Raw genomic sequence first — 12,711 nt, forward strand, 5'->3', positions numbered from 1 at the left:
GAAGCAAGAACTAGAAAGAATTCCACTTACAAAGCTAAAACAATGAAGTGCCTTCAGTTCCAAAATGCTTATTGGATGTTGTTAAAAGGAAAGGTGATTTAACATTGACATCAAAATGCCACTATCCCAGCTTATTTGGAATGTGTTGCAGGCATCAAATTCAAAATAAATGAATATTTCCAAAAAAACAATAACTTTTATTTGTTTAAACATTGAAGATAATGTATTTGGATTGTATTCAACTGAATATGGGTTCAAAGGGATTTGCAAATCATTGTATTCTATTTTTATTTACATTTTACACAATATGCCATCTTCATTGGAATTGTTTTTTTTTAAATATCTATATGTACATATTTGTTTATATCAAAAGGAATGCTGATGGTTGGACCTCCCCTTCCAGGCACCACTGCATCGAGTAGTGGGAAGAGGCTCTCGGGCATCATCGTTGCAAACTGTGTCTGTTAGGGCAGGGTATTTAGTCAAGCTCTATCATCTGCATAAGTCTGTCACGGGCATCCAATTTCACAAATTGTCTGCAATCCAGCTGGTCCTGTAACTGTAAGATTTGTGTGACAGCATTTGGGAGTGCCATGCTAGCAAGTATCAGCAATCAGCCTGTAGGTGAACAGCTGAGGTTGCACCGTATTCCAGTGCCCAAATAAGCTGGAAGGAAGAATATTGAAGTCACTCTTCTGCGTTACTCCGGATTGCAAATCCAAATTGAATTTTGATACCTGTTTCGTACAGTGGGACATGAAAAAGAGAAAGCAGTGGTATTCTCGTTTTCTTTCTAATTGTGTCAAGAAAAAGGTGAAAATGCAGTTAGGATTACTTATTACGCATTTTTAGTTATGAGTCAAAATATGCTGCTACATTTTGAAAATAAGAAAAGCATTTCTGCTAATGCTTTTCAATTTTCAAATTTGAATTTCTAATTGAAATTTGATAACAATTTTCCAGTGTATGTTTTGAAATTTAAATCTTAAATATATTTTGCTATTTAATTTGGATTATGTTACAGAATAAGCAGTCTTGAAGAGGAAAACGCTTCCTTAAAATTCACCACAGTTAACCATTCCAGTTAACCGTTCTCCACACAGTTAGTGGTAAACAGGCATACTCCAAACTAAATGTGCCCTGTGGGGAGCAAACCAGGTTCCTTCTTGCTCTGAGCCACCACACCACCATGCCCATCTGCCAACCTTTTCTGAAACAGTTGATACGTCATCAATGGAGTTTAATCATAGTATGGTGTAATTTCTTTTATGTTCTTTACAAAAAAGGAACAATAAGAATGGAGTATAACTTTTTGTAAACATTTATTCTTGTTAAAAACATGCTCTGTTTGTCACTTGCACAGCCTATTTCATCAAACTGTTTATACTCTTCATTCTTCATTCACCCACTGGTGCTGGTGAACCTTGTATGAATAAATAAACAGTCTGTCACCAGGGTAACCCCCTATAGAAAGCATTATTGTAGATGTGACTTACGTCAGTTTGGAGGCAGCATCACATGTGCTGAATTTTCTTTTCACTGTTTCTTTATCATTCCTACTGTCCTTGCACTGGTTTGCTTCTTCTCTAAAGTATCCATCCATCTCAATCTTTTGACCTTTGGACTAACTTGCACATTGAACTTTTCTTCTACTTTGGTGGTCTCCCTTTTTCTTCTGGCTTTGTCCCACTTAAAGTGTAGATGAAGGAGGTTCCACACACACACACACACACACACACACACACACACACACACACAAACACAATGTTTGGTTCCATGTAAATAGATATACATCTCAATTACTTTTTTGGGAAAAAAAAGAGTCATCAAGTAATTTCTTAAAAAAATCCTGTGTGATTTCTCTCAAATTTGTTCTGTAGTCTTGTGTGATTGTGTGTGTGCATGATTGTGTATATGTGTTTGTTTCTAAGATGAAGTTGTCTTGAGTGTTGGAAACCTCTTGTTAGAATGTACTTAACAAATTAGAAGCCTTTTGTGAGTTTAGGCAGCCTAGCCTTTAAATAATGATGAATAATGTTATACAAGCACTTAATATGTTAAACAATTTAGAAACAATGATTCATTATTCATTCATTCAATGTGAAAATGTTTGAGGTTATTGCTATGGTTATACTGATTTAAAAAAGAAAAGTTTAAAACAGATTTTACCACATCAGTAAAATATGATCTTTCAAAATGTATTAAAAGCATACTTCCACTTTCAATGAATTATGACATTTTAATGATGGTACATAACCATATATATATCTAGCAGCAGATACATCTACTGAGTCACTAACACCTTTCTATAATGCTTGTGGGTCACAAAAAATATTTTATAAGACAATTAGAACTAAAAAGATCGATGTGCATAGGCTCCATTGAGCTCAATATAAATCCATTATATGTTATAATTTGATGCTTTCTTATTTTTGTGGATTTGGTGTATTTTTCCTCTCTGCAGAATGAATGCTCTAGACAAACATGACTATTTCACTTGGAAGAAGAAATATTCTATTTTCTTCCTGAATTGAGAAATATGCCTTGATTTGTTGAAATTTTGCACATTTTTTTGTGTTTATTTTTAATTATTTATTATCTTGTACAAGTGACAAAAGGGATAGAGAATGTCCATTGTCATTTTTGAGTACTTTATAACCATAAATTTTATTCTCCAAATCTGTAATCAGAGTATCACTCTCACAATTGCACATCAGAGTCTGCTCAAGGTGACTGGTTTGATAGCTGCTCATATATATTCATGGCCCTGTGTTACCATAAATAAGTGGCTTATTGTTTTTCCTTTACTAAATATTAAATGAAGGACATTCTATCCTTGGCACAGAGCCGACAACAACTATTCTTGTTGCACAAATTGAAACAATGGCCACTTTACAAACTGCCATAGGTACAAATATAACATTGTCCATGTCTCTTAAGATTAACTAACTTTCAAAAAATAAATTAAATCATGATTCTCACCTCACAGGGAAATACTTCATTTTTAATACTATTTTTAATAATACTTAATTTTATTTTTATTTTTAATACTGTATTTCAGACATAACATATAGTTTGAGACGTCTACTGATATGGCATGATAAAAAGTAACAGCTTTTCTCATCATTTCATTTTCTCTCCAAGCTATTATTTATGAGGTTTTGGCATTTCTTTTTTTGATCATTAGGCTTGTTTGATTTTGTGTGGCTTCATGACTGTTGCAGCAATGTCCTGTGATTGATGGCCATGAAGGTAAATAGTCCATCTGGTAAAAGAATGACTTAAAATTAAAAAAAAAAAAAAAAAAAAAAAAAACTTTTTTGAACTGACAGCTTGTCATGTGCAATATAATTCAAACTCAATTTTATTTGTTCGTCTGAAGGAAGGGTCTAAGATTTCCGGCCTGGGGGCCAGTTGATATTTTGGGGCCCCCTACCTGAAATCAAAGCTTGGTGTTGGTGTGGCCCACACATTTTTTCTCACATGCACCTGCATGAGTCATTGCCTTGGGCCTTTTATATTTTCTAACACTTGTGGGCTACCATAGCTCAGGCTAGTAACAATGTCACGAATAAGCAATGATGGTCACTTGTAATGTGTTTCGGGACTGTCACCGAATGAAGGGGAAATATATCCTGTTACCTCGGCATAGTCATCCCCCAGTCATGTCTTTTTCAGACCCTGCAATGAAGAGAAAGGTTAGCGATGAGCACAGACGCTTTCGGAAGAAGTATTGAGGACAGGGTCATCCCAACGTGTCTAATATGTATGAATAAAGTTGTGGTGCACAGAGTACAACATCAGACGCCATTACACAACTAGACATGCTGGGGAGTATGCAAAATACAAAGGAGACGAGCAAGATGACCGGGTCTACAATCTTAATACTGAGGCAGCAAGATTTTTTCAAGAAAGCAAGCAAAGAGAGTGATGCAGCAGTCGAAAAATGGCTACATGCTGAGTGAGATTACTGCTAAGGCAGGAAAGCCACTCAAATACAGCAACAGAGAATTTTTCCCTTTTTTTTCCAAATAACCAGCAGCATGTTTTTTGACTGTTTGAGGAAACTGGAGAACCACAGAGACAACGTGCAAACTCCACTCAGAAAGGTCCCCTTGGCGGAATCTAACAGAGAGGAATTTCGCGTGAGGGATGAATAAAGTATAATAAATTAAATTGTTTCTGTTGCTGCACTTTGCTACTGTAACACAAAGTCCAAATGAGTTCTCTTTAGTTCCAAATTAGTTATCTGATTCCTTTCTAACCAGTGTCCCCCAGGCCTATAAAGGTAGATAGTCATAAAATTATAGTCTATACTCATTTTATTGGTATTCATGCTTTGGTATTATTTTTTTACACATTTGAAAAACCGCAACCATGATGGATAAGTGGTAGGAAAATAGATGGATGGATATTTTAAATATATAGTAGATCCAATTAATCAGTCAAATGACAAAATTGAGAAATGAAGAAAAATGATGAAAATGTATGCATTTGAACAAGATCTCTATTTGTTTAAAAAAAATCTGACTCCTGCTGGAATAGCTTTGAAAAAGCCCCACGGAAATAAGTAAGTTATTGTTAAATGCCAACAAAAAAAAAGTAATAATCATAATTAAAAATGAAGTAATAATCATATTTTTTTATCTCCCCTTTGTGGTGTTTTGATGAGAAAATAATGGTGGAGGCATGGAGTTTAACATTTTAATACGGAAACAATGACCTCTGGCATCGGCGATATGTACGCGGCTTAACTACGCCCCTCCAGTTCTTCGTCCGTGGGGTGTGAGGCCATACACTTTAGTGTCCGTCACACAGCCCCTCCACCCCCAGACACCCAGAAGGGACCCTGATGCAGCGTAATGTGCTCCCTAAGGCCGCCCACTTTCATCACAAACCTGTTAGGGCCTGCCTCAAGTACCCTGAACAGTCCATCGTATAGGAGCTGCAGAGGTGAGCAGTGAGCGTCATGCCTAATGAACACGAAATGATGGTGAAACTGCTCACACAAGCTGTTAGCCTGATGGTGGTACACCGTCGTACGGTGCACCGTCACCCCCAAAAACCCTGCCAGCGCGACCAGAGTGCTGAGACAAACTTCAGACCCCTGTCTGAAGTAAAGTTGGACGGGGTGCTGAAATGGGTAGCCTAAGAAGACAGAAAAGGCTGAGACACATCCCCGGTAGTCGTGGAGGACAATGGGACCACCGCCGACCACCTGATGGTTTGATCAACCATGGTGAGCAGGTGCATAAAATCCTGCGAAGGAGGTAGGGGGTCCACCAGGTTGGCATGGATGTGGTTGCTCAAGGGTTGCCCTGACGTGCCGATGAACGTTGGTGTGCTGGAATGCCATAGAAGCGGACGCCCACTTCTTGACAGCTTGATGAATGCTAGGCCAGACAAATGTGGCACAAACAAGTTTCACCAACGGCCGGACCCCATACTTGACGCCCCCAGGCCAAGGGAACCACCGGGCGGGGCCGGCTGGTAGAGTCGTCGCAGAGAAGGGCGGAGCTACCGTCTTGCACAGCCACATCTTCCAGCTTGAGGCAAATGTGTCATGACAAAAGTGAGAGGACGTCCATTTCACTGGGCTGTCCCATAATTTGCAGCTAAAGTACCCAAGGGGCTGCCAGACATTAGCTGCCCGCTGCTTAACCACAGCCCCCATGACAACATCAGACACATCAGTCATCAATGCTATGGGCGCTCTGGGCGCGGAATGGACAAGGAGGGCCATGTTAGCCAGGGCCTGCTTGGCCCTGTTTAAGCCCGAACCTGCTCCGGAGTCCAGACACCCACATCCTTAGCCCATCAGGATCGTAAAGCCCTGCAAAGTGGCTTGAGGGAGGCAGCCTGAGGGAGGAACTGAGGGAGAAACTGATTGTAAAAATTAACCATGCCCAAGAACTCCTGTAATGCCTTGACCGATGCCTGGCGAGGGGATTCAGTCACCATCTGTTCTTTCGATGGCAACGAAATGTGTTGCCCCAAGAAATCAATTGCCGACAGATGAAACAGGCGCTTAGATGGGTTGATAATGAGGCAAAGTATACAGAGCTAAGGGTCCGATCTTCTATTCCCTGACAAGCAATAAAGTCTGTGAGTTCATGAAGTCAGACTGGCTCTGTTTCCCTGACACATTGTTTTTATAACACATAGAATAAAATATGCGGTTGTAGGTGTCTTTTTCTCATTGTTCGTTGACAGTTGTTTTGTCTTCTCCAAATATGTTGCTCCTGCCGATTGACCTGTTGTTATCTGTCTCCTGACATCTTTTGGGTTCCTCAGAACGGGGGATACAACTCAAAAGTCGTCATGTTCACAGCACACACACACCTCCTCTATCTAAAGAACCCTCAGTACATACTTGTTTTTCTTTATCATCTACAGACTTGGTATCCATTTCTCTACAATCATGTTCTTTACATGAGGCCCTCTATTGCGGTCAAGTATGGCAGTTTCTGACGTGCAATGCACACTCTTTTCAATGTTCTTCTCCACTCAGCGTCTTTAAGTGCCACCGCTGTGGTTTAAACCTTTTGACCTTTTTGACCTTATGGTAATACAGGACAAACTCAAAAGTAACATGGAATAAATTATTAAAACGTTCCCTTTTTTGTCTGTTTGTTTGTTTGTTTTTTCTAAGCATTTCTGTTACTGCCATTCAGAGTGTGACATTATGAATTCGCCCAGTGTCCAACTGGGAGGATCTGTGGCTGCACAATGAGACCAGTGAAACCAGACGTTTCCTTTTTCCTGTAAGCGGACAGCCTGAGATCTTCTTTCTACCACCTTATAGGGTCCTATCCACCTTGGTTCAGACCAACTCTGTTTGGTCACCTTCAGGACCCACTCTGCTACTTGAGGCGCTCCCACCGTTCCACCCCCTTTTGCTTAAAAGACATGTTTAGAGAAAGCTGAGACAAGAGCCAATAGCTGATCATAGTATGGTTTCTTCTTCTTCTTTCGGCTTTTCCCTTCAGGGGTCGCCACAGCAAATCAACTCTCTCCATCTAACCCTATTGTCTGTATCCTCCTCTTTCACACCAACTACCTTCATATCCTCTCTCACTACGTCCATAAATCTTCTCTTTGGTCTTCCTCGAGACCTCTTGCCTGGCAGCTCCAATTCCAGCATCTGTCTACCAATATATTCTCTATCCCTCCTTCGTACATGACCGAAACATCTCAGTCAGGCTTCTCTGACCTTCTCTCCAAAACATATAACATGTGCTGTTCTTCTGACAGACTCATTCCTGATCCTATCCATCCTTGTCACTCCCAAAGAGAACCTCAACATCTTCATCTCTGCAACCTCTAGTTCTGCCTCCTGTCTTTTTGTTATTGTAACAGTACAGCATCGCTGGTCTCACCACTGTCTCGTACACCTTTCCTTTCATTCTGGCCGATAGCCTTCTATCACATAGTACCCCCAACACTTTTATCCACCCATTCCAACTTGCTTGGACCCGTCTCTTCACCACTGTTCCACACTCTCCGTTGCTCTGGACTGTTGACCCCAAGTACCTGAAATCCTCCAATTTCTTGATCTCCACTCCCTGTAGCCTCACCGTTCCACCTGAGTTCCTCTCATTCACACACATATATTCTATTTTGCTGCGACTAATTTTCATTCCTCTCCTTTCTAGAGCATACCTCCATCTCTCTAGATTGTCCTCAACTTGTTGTCTGCTCTCACTATAGATCACAATGTCATCTGCAAACATCATGGTCCATGGAGATTCCTGTCTAACCTCATGTGTCAGCAAGAAGGGGCTCAGAGCTCAAAGTCCAACCTCCATCTTGAACTTCTCTGTTACCACTACAGCACACCGCACCACTGTCTCACAGTTAACATACATGTCCTGCACCAGTCTAATATACTTCTCTGCCACTCAAGATTTCCTCATACAATACCAGAATTCCTCTCTTGGCAACCTGTCATATGCTTTTTCTAGGTTTACAAAAACACAACACAGCTCCCTCTGGCCTTCTCTGTACTTCTCTATTAGCATTCTCAAAGCAAATACTGCATCTGTAGCACTCTTCCTAGGCATGAAGCCACACTGCTGTTTACAAATGCTGACTTCTGCTCTCAGTCTAGTTTCCACTACTCTTTCCCATAATTTCATTGTATGGCTCATCAACTTTATCCCTCTATAGATGCCGCAATTCTGCACATCCCCTTTATTCTTAAAAATGGGCACCATCACAATTCGTGTCCATTCTTCTGGCATCTTCTCACTCTCTAAGATCCTGTTGAATAATTTCGTCATAAAATCTACCGCTGCCATCATCAGGACCAACTGCTTTTCCACTCTTCATCCTCTTCAAAGCCGTCCTCACTTCACTTTTACTAATTTGTGCTACATAGTGGTCTACAATAGTCACTTGTGATGGGACAATGATACCTCAAGGAGTGTATTGACACACAACACAAACTGTGTCGGCACTGTATTGATACTGTGTTGGTCACCCAATAGTGACTCCTGCAGTAGTTATAAAATCATTGCAGGTAAAGAAATTCCTTGTTTGTGTAAATGCTGAACTGAGTTGGTTTGTAAAATATGGCAAATTTGAGTAACTAATCAGTTACAATTTTTAAATTATGTACACATTTTTGTTAACTGTTAAATCATATGAAATAAAAGACAAAAAAGCTATTAGTTTATGATTTTTTTATTGAGGAACAAAAGTTTGTGGAGTGTCTTTACTCAAAGGCAATTTCTCCTCTTAGACACCAGCTCCCCAGCCTTAGAAAATACTCTTTCAGAGTCGACACTTGACCTACAATAACATAAAAAGTTAATGTATCTGAAAACAATTCAAACCTCTTACCAGAACAGAGTCAAAACTAAGGTGGAGCATTGCATTCACTTGTTAAAAAAATAGACACCTTATCTCATGATTTCGAGATCACAATTTCGTAATTACGAGATAAAATGAATAAAGCAACTGTAAGGCTCTTCAACTGACTATCATATGTATCACAGGTCATTCACTTGATAAACTGTTAAAGTGAATGCAATGCACCAACGTAAAAAAATAGTAAATAACAGTAAACAATGGTCAAAGGAGAAAAAGATTTACCTTGTTTGGTGTCACAAGAACAAAATTATTCCACACTGGGGAAAACCTCTTGGAACAATCCATAATTACGCAAAACTCCATCCAACAAACCCACGACACATTGATACAGTTTGTTTCCTTATAAACACGCTTTGGCGTGACACATCCAAACGATACAGTTCCTGTATCGGTCATGTGATTCTTTCTTAAAGCAGTACACGCACCGATAGGGGGTGTCACTTTTGAGCTCTCGGCACTGTGCTGACGCACCAGTGTCGCTCATCCCATCATTAATAGTCGCCTCCTCTACTTTAGCCTCTTTAATTTTCCCCATTCATCAGCTCTTCAAAGTACTCTTTCCATCTTCCCATCACTCCTCTAGCATCTGTTGATACATTTCCTACTCTATCCTTAATCACCCTGACCTGTCGTACATCCTTTCCATCATTATCTCTCTTTTTTGCCAACATGTATAGATCATGCTCACCCTCCTTACTATCCAACCGAGCATACAAGTCATCGAACGCCCTTTGTTTTGCCTTTGCTAGCTCTATCTTTACCTTACGTTGTATCTCCCTGTACTCCTGTCTGTTCTCTTCAGTCCTCTCAGTATCCCACTTCTTCTTTGCTAACTGCTTTCTCTGTATATACTCCTGCACTTCCTCATTCCACCACCAAGTCTCCTTATCTACTTTCCTTCCAGATGACACCCAAAGTACTCTCCTACATGTCACCCTGATAACACTAGCTGTTGTTGTCCAATCATCTGGAAGCTCACTCTGACCACCCACACCCTTTCTCAACTCCTCCCTGAAAACCACACAACACTCCCCCCTTTTCAGCTTCCACCACTTTGTCCTCTTATCTGCCTTTGTCCTTTTGATCTTCCTTGTCACCAGAGACATCCTACAAACCACCATCCTAAGCTGTCTGGCTGCACTCTCACCTAAAACTAGTTTGCAGCCACTGATCTCTTTCAGGTGACCTCGCCTATGCAAGATGTAGTTTACCTACAGACTCCTACCTCCGCTCTTATAAAAACAGGAACATAGGGTAACTACCCTATGTTCCTGTTTTTTCTGGAAAAAGGTGTTCACTACAGCCATTTCCATCCTTTTGGCAAATTTACCACCATCTGTCCCTCTGCATTCCTATCCTTATACCAAATCTGCCCATCACTTCTTCATCCCGTCTATTGCCTTCACCAACATGTCCATTGAAATCTGCATCAATTACTACTCCCTCATTTCAGGGAATATTCTGCATCACTTCATCTAATTCATTCCAGAACTTCTCCTTCCCCTCAAATTCACGACCCACCTGCGGGCTCTCTTCTTTCCTCCACTCTCTGCTTCCAAACACGCCCTCCTCCTCTTCTTCTTGTTCTTGTTCTTCGACCCACAGTTGCCCAATTTCCCCTGGTACACTGTAGGTCATAAGTACCAATGGTCGTTGTTAACCTGGTCCTCAACCTATCCGGTCTGATATTGTTATGGTTGACTCGCATGTTTGGTTTTGGCAAAAGCTTTACGCTGGATGCCCTTCCTGTTGGAACCCTCTGCGTTTATTCAGGCTTGGTACCGGCTCAGGGAGACACTGCTCCGTGCCCCCCCAAGGCAGGCTTGGGGAGACACGGGCCAGTGCCGCCCTGAGGCAGCATTTGATCATAGTATGGTTTATAGGCCAAAAATGGAGTATCAGCTTTACTTGTGATACTGCCTGCACTGGGTTCCTGGAACTGACACTCTGTTAAATGCTCATAGGGGTGAACCTGGTGACAGAGCTGACAGAACTCCATTCTGGTAAGAGAGCAAGACGAAGAGCTTCAAGCCAGTTGAGTTTAGTCTGAGCACGGACTTTGCTCATTTTGTTTTTTAGATATATGATACAGTGGTGGATGTGAATAGAGAGCTCCTCTCCCTCTTCCCCTCCGTCACCTCCTCCATGAACGGCTCTGGGGCCGCCCCAGTATTGTTGTGGTTGCTGTGGTGGCCAAAAGTTGTATGAAGGTATCACATGAGGTGGGGCCGGAAGCTGAGACTGCAACCGGGGCTCTGTTTGTGTTGGAGGCTGAGGGGGAGGCTGCTTCACCATCTCAGGGCTGGTTTTGTGAGCTTTCTTAGCATTTGTGGCTTTATGCATGGCATCATCTAATTGCAACTTAGCTAACTGTAGTTGAGGGGTTGGCTGTTTGGCTGAGGCTGATCTGTTGTAGCTTTTTCATCTGCATTGTTTGAATATGGTAACAACTTTTTTTGATTCAGATTGAGCGGGGACCCCCCACTTGCTTGCATTTTGCTGTATCCGTCATCTATTTTCTGTAACTTTTCTTTCCTGCTTTTCTTTCGGCATTCCTTTTGCTAGCTCCTCTTGTGTCTGCGCCCATTTTGCTCGTGCTGTGAGCCTTATTTGTCCTCTACAACCTTTGGATTCTGCACATTCTATATTTAACTCTGTACATTTTTATTTCTTCTTCTTATTCAATTAAATGATTAATTTTATTAATTGATCATGTATTAATTTATAATCTTTATGGTATTTTTGTTATTTACTTTTGTATTTCTTATTTCATGTACTACTCATAGAAATTATACATGTACGCTGTGAATAACTCCTGTAGGTCAATTCACTGGTCTCAGTGAGACAAGCTTCTAGACAGAACTATGTTTGGCCCGGTCTCACTCTTGGGGCTGCTTTTCCGGGCACAGCAAATCTCTTAGTTCACACCCATGTTACGCACCAACACCAACCCCAATCCCCTCTTGATGCACTTATTATGGCTTTAGTGATTTGGCTTAATGAATATTATTGTAATCATTTGTTCATAGTGTGTTGATAATAATTGAGCATGAATGTAAAGCTGTATACCCACCTCGTGGTCTGCTGGTCCAGCACTGCAACAACCAGGAAGTACCTGACATCTTCCGACAAAATTTCATGCAGGTGGAACCAAGCGGTTGGGTTGCTCTGCCAAAACTCCGGCGGCCAGACAGCCATAACAGGCAGGGCAAGCTGAGCAAGATGAAACAATGTAGCTGAAGTAGATTCAGACATTTCCCCTGAGTTGGACATGCTCAGTTCAGGGTCACCAATGTGGCGTTTTGAAGGGGAAACTAAGGCGGAGACGTGGAGGAGTTTAATATTTTAATATAGAAACAAACAACAACCTTGAAGATCCGGAATCGCCTCTATGTACCCGGCTTAACCACGTTTTGCTCTTAGTCCCATGGGGTGAGAGGCCACACCCTGGAAAGATCAACTACAACAAAGACAAAAAAAGTTTAAGATTAAAAGACTATTTTAAAGGACTAAAATTAAACTATTTAACTGTGCCCCTTAGCTTGAAATGAAATACATTAATGCTAAAGATGTGTGAAGTTTGATATATACCTGGTTATATGTTCACTCAAGCTATTGTATAATTTAAGCCTGCCTTTCATCTAGACATGTTCTGTATGTCTGCTATCTTCTGCTGTTTATCCTGCACTCTTTCACAGCTGGCATCAGGAGAGGTACACCCTGGTCAGTCAATCACATAAAGACAATCATTCACTCACTTATTCAGGGCAATTTTCCCAATTAACCTGCTGCATGTTTTTGGAATGTGGGAGGAAACCCACGAAGCCGCAAAGCACC

General features: G+C 41.0%; 1 protein-coding gene and 1 long non-coding RNA gene across 5 annotated transcripts in view; one reads left to right on the forward strand and one right to left on the reverse strand.

The window, feature by feature from the left end:
- Positions 1 to 12,711, forward strand: part of nlgn1 (neuroligin 1) — a 245,531-nt gene that overhangs the window by 52,521 nt on the left and 180,299 nt on the right. The window lies entirely within an intron of this gene.
- Positions 1,527 to 9,247, reverse strand: LOC147237293 (uncharacterized). The gene is made up of 3 exons (XR_015106151.1): positions 9,097 to 9,247; positions 3,643 to 3,681; positions 1,527 to 1,689 (listed from the first exon to the last, which is right to left on the reverse strand). It is a non-coding gene; the product is annotated as an uncharacterized LOC147237293 (long non-coding RNA).

The sequence above is a fragment of the Fistularia commersonii genome, chromosome 1 (assembly GCF_037954325.1).
Source record: "Fistularia commersonii isolate RoL2024-O1a breed Wild chromosome 1, RoL_Fcom_v1.0, whole genome shotgun sequence".
NCBI classification, from domain to species: Eukaryota; Metazoa; Chordata; class Actinopteri; order Syngnathiformes; family Fistulariidae; genus Fistularia; species Fistularia commersonii.